We start from the raw sequence: 4338 nt of genomic DNA on the forward strand, positions 1-4338 counted from the left end.
CGCCTGTACACGGTGGCTCTGGATGTTTCTACTCCAGACTCAGTCCATGGCTTCCGCAGGTCCCCCAAGGTCTGGAATCGGTCCTTCTCCACAATCTTCCTCAGGGTCCGGTCACCTCTTCTCATTGTGCAGCGTTTTCTGCCACACTTTTTCCTTCCCACAGACTTCCCACTGAGGTGCCTTGATACAGCACTCTGGGAACAACCTATTCGTTCAGAAATTTCTTTCTGTGTCTTACCCTCTTGCTTGAGGGTGTCAATGATGGCCTTCTGGACAGCAGTCAGGTCGGCAGTCTTACCCATGATTGCGGTTTTGAGTAATGAACCAGGCTGCGAGTTTTTAAAAGCCTCAGGAAACTTTTGCAGGTGTTTAGAGTTAATTCGTTGATTCAGATGATTAGGTTAATAGCTCGTTTAGAGAACCTTTTCATGATATGCTAGCTTAATGAAGCTCTGCAAAAAATTAAAGAGCTCCTCCATGAAAAAGAACAACAGGACATGAAGCAGCGCAAACTCCAAGGCATGGAGGAAAAATGCAAAGCGCTTCAGGTAAAGCTTGATAAAACACTGAACAAAAATAAGGAGTTGCTTCAAGAACAAAAGCAACAAGAAATTAAACAGAAACAGATGGACTGCAAGCTTGAAGACGTGCAGGAAAAATACACAGCGCTGAAAATAAAGCTTGATAAAGCACTGCAGCGAAATAAAGATTTCCTTCAAGAGAAAGAACAGCAAGACATGAAACAGAAACATCTGGATTGCAAGCTTCAGAACATCGACAAACACAACAAAGGCTTGCAAGTAATGCTTGATGAAGCTCTGCAAAAGAATAAAGAAATCCTTGAAGAGAAAGAAAAACTGGACATTAACCAGAGAGACATGCAAGGTGTGCAGGAACAACACAGGCAAAGCTTGATGAAACACTGCACAAATATCAAGAGCTGCTTCAAGACCAAGAACAACAGGAAATAAAGCAGAAAGAAGACAAAGAAATTCTCCAGGACTTTGAGAGGAAAAACCAAAACCTGCAAGAACTTTATAACAAACTGAACTACAAAACAACTGAACTGGAAGAGGAAAAGGAAAAGCTGCAAAACCAATGCTCAGAGATGCAGAGTAAGCTCAATGACATGCTGAGAAAAAACACAGAACTCGAGGAACTTTCAGACAACTTGAAGTGCAAAAACACTGAGATGCAGGTGCTAAAGCAATGACTAGAGAAAACAAACGAAGACCTGCAGTGTACACTTCAAGAAATCGAGAGGAGCAGTCAGCAGTTGGAAGACACGCACAACAAATTACAACAGAGTTATACAGAGCTGCACGAGGGAAAGCTAACGCAGGAGGCAACATCTAAAGAAATGAAAGAAAGGCTTGAAGACAAACAAGCCAAATTAGAAAAAGTGGAGAAAACATACAAGAGACTTGAGCAGGAGAATGCAGAGACAATCGATCAGCTGAGAACCCTCATCCTAGAGAAAAAAGTGCTCGTGGAAAAGCTGATGGAAAAGAAGAAAAAACGATTCCGCTTCTTCTGGAGGAGGAACACTCCTGCTTTTTCTTCTTTTTCTACTTTTTCTACTGCTGATGTCACCTCGTCTTCCTCCACCTCAGTTCCATCTTAATTTTCACCTCTCCTCTCCCTTTCTCTCCCAACACCTCTCCCTCCCCTGTCTCCCTTTAACTCCTAACACTTGTCCCATCTCCCCCCCCCTCTCTCTTTTCACCCTCACCCCCCAACCAGTCCCGACAGTTGACTGCCCCCTCTAGAGCCTGGTTCTGTCATAGGTTTCTTCCTTTATAGGGAGTTTTTCCTATCCACTGTCGCACCTAGTGCTTGCTCAGAGGGGATTGTTGGGGTTTTCTCTCCTCTATCTCTTTCCTTCTTTCTATCCCTTTCCTTTACCTTTTTTGTTTTTTAAACCCACCCCCACCCCTTTCTATTTCCCAAATTAATAATAAACACAATTGTCAAAATTTTAAAAAGTCAGATCAATGTCTTCATTCAAGAATGAATTGTCTTTGTCACGGGGTCATATGTATTTTGTGTTTTCCTCGGGCTGGTGATCCTTGCAGTCGTTGAGCCCAGGAGTCCAGATTTTTAGTGTTTTAATCACATTTAGTGTTACATTTTAGATCACAACAATAGGATATCCACAATTTAGGATTCAGGCATTTGTTTTTTTCAATATTGTAATCATTCTATGATTGCAGGTGTTTAGAGTTAATTCGTTGATTCAGATGATTAGGTTAATAGCTCGTTTAGAGAACCTTTTCATGATATGCTAATTTTTTGAGATAGGAATTTTGGGTTTTCATGAGCTGTATGCCAATTCATCAATATTAAAACAATGAAAGGCTTGAACTACTTCAGTTGTGTGTAATGAATCTAAAATATATGAAAGTCTAATGTTTATCAGTACATTACAGAAAATAATGAACTTCATCACTGTACTGCCTCTGCTATGGTTGGGCAGTCAGCTAAACTCCTTCCCCACATCAAGACTCTGATGACACGATTCCCGGTTCACAGGTTTATTGACACAGGGAACGGTGAAACTGTAACAAACAGTACAAGGCATAATCACTGTACTTATTCACCATGTACATATATAACGATGAAAATATATTAACCCAGTTTTTTTAATATGTCAACATGCAATGTTCATATGAATTACTTCCCTTTTTAAGTCAAATACAAACATCAAATTATGATTTTAACAAGTCTTGCTGTAATGAATGCCTCCAATTCGTTTGTCGTTCCCCTTTAACTAGCTCCGTAAGCGATTGCTAGCGTAAACTGTATAAGATTGGTTTTATCATTAAATTTACAGAAAAAAGAACTTACTTGAAAGAAAGTGGTCTATACATGCACATAAAATATAAAACAAGTCTATACATACCCACAATGCTACCAAAGGCATAGGATGTATGTGGATGCCACTGCCCTGTTTACCGACAACATCATGTCCTATTACAGACTACAGGTTTTAAGGTGGCACCAGAGAGTTACAATTGCATATTTAAATATTTACCAAATCCAAGAAAACAGTCTACCTTAAAAACTTTTGATATCAGAACACTCCCCGCCTGGCGTGATTAACGCCACCACACTTTGTCAATGACAGTTCAACGCCTAGACATCTGAAGCCAGAAGAAGTACTATTTCTGTAATGGGTCTCACAAACAATGTTGTTTGTGAGACATATATATATATATATATCATAATAATCTGACAATACTATAATATTGGCCATATTATATTTACATTACCACAGTGAGATGACTTTAGTCTCATGAACAACATTAACTAATTGTTATTTACTAACTAATCTTAAATGACTGTTCAGCACAGAATTGAAGCCCAACAATCATGTTTTACAGTCCTGTGGTCTCAGCCTCAGATACTCAACTAATCAAAGTGATGTCATGACAAAAATGAATGACCAACAAAACATTTTTCTCCTTCATTTCTGTCAAACAAAGCTGTATGAAACGTGTCTCGCGGTTAGTATCATGGTTGCTAGGCAACCTGAACAGCGCGACGAAGCGTATACCGTCCCATTTCACAAGCCTCTCACTTCCGCACTTCTCGTACTTATAGTACACACCGTACGTAGTACGCGTAGTAGTACGCGTAGTAGTACGCGTAGTACGCGTAGAACGCGTAGTAGTACGCGTAGTAGTACGCGTACTTCAAGCGTGCAGACCCTGAATTGGGACACAGCCATGGAGTCAAGAATCCTTCTAGCCAGACCAATCATCCTTTCCCAATTTCCCCCGTGCTTCTGAGTTTTTACGTGTTTTGGAGTTTGTACGTGCTTCAGAGTTCGTACATGTTTTGAAGTTTGTACGTGCTTTGTCTCTAGGGGCCACCGTAAATATACTTTTATTTATTCACTCCACATAAAATGTAATAAATAAATCATATAATACAAAAACCAACTAGTCACAGTTCAACTTTTAACTATTTAAATTTTCAGCTTTTTCCTTTTAAACAAATTTAAAATGAAACAACACAAAACACTGCAAACCACAACACAATTAAATATAAATTAAAATATGAAAACAAAAAGAACATGCATATTCTCTGTCATATGGGCCTGCATGAATAAACTTTCTGAATCCTTTATCATCCGCAACTGAAAATAGTTGTGGGTGATTATATGGGCAGAAATCTGTGCCGTCAGAAACTGAATTTGAATAAGTTAAATTTGAATTGCTCAGATTGAATCTGAATTGTAACTTGAATAAATGCTTTTACAAACTGAATATGAATTAGCCTAATTTGAAATTCAATTTATTGGTTTGAAAATGATCATCACTAAATTGAAATTGA

At 38.9% G+C, this 4338-nt stretch overlaps 1 pseudogene; it reads left to right on the top strand.

Annotated features, from left to right (window-relative positions):
- Window positions 1-300: 300 nt before the first annotated feature.
- On the top strand, window positions 301-1624 carry LOC146377515 (uncharacterized; annotated as a pseudogene).
- The last annotated feature ends 2714 nt before the right edge of the window (window positions 1625-4338 follow it).

Source organism: Perissodus microlepis, chromosome 11 (assembly GCF_051167445.1).
Source record: "Perissodus microlepis isolate ML-2025 ecotype Zambia chromosome 11, ASM5116744v1, whole genome shotgun sequence".
NCBI classification, from domain to species: Eukaryota; Metazoa; Chordata; class Actinopteri; order Cichliformes; family Cichlidae; genus Perissodus; species Perissodus microlepis.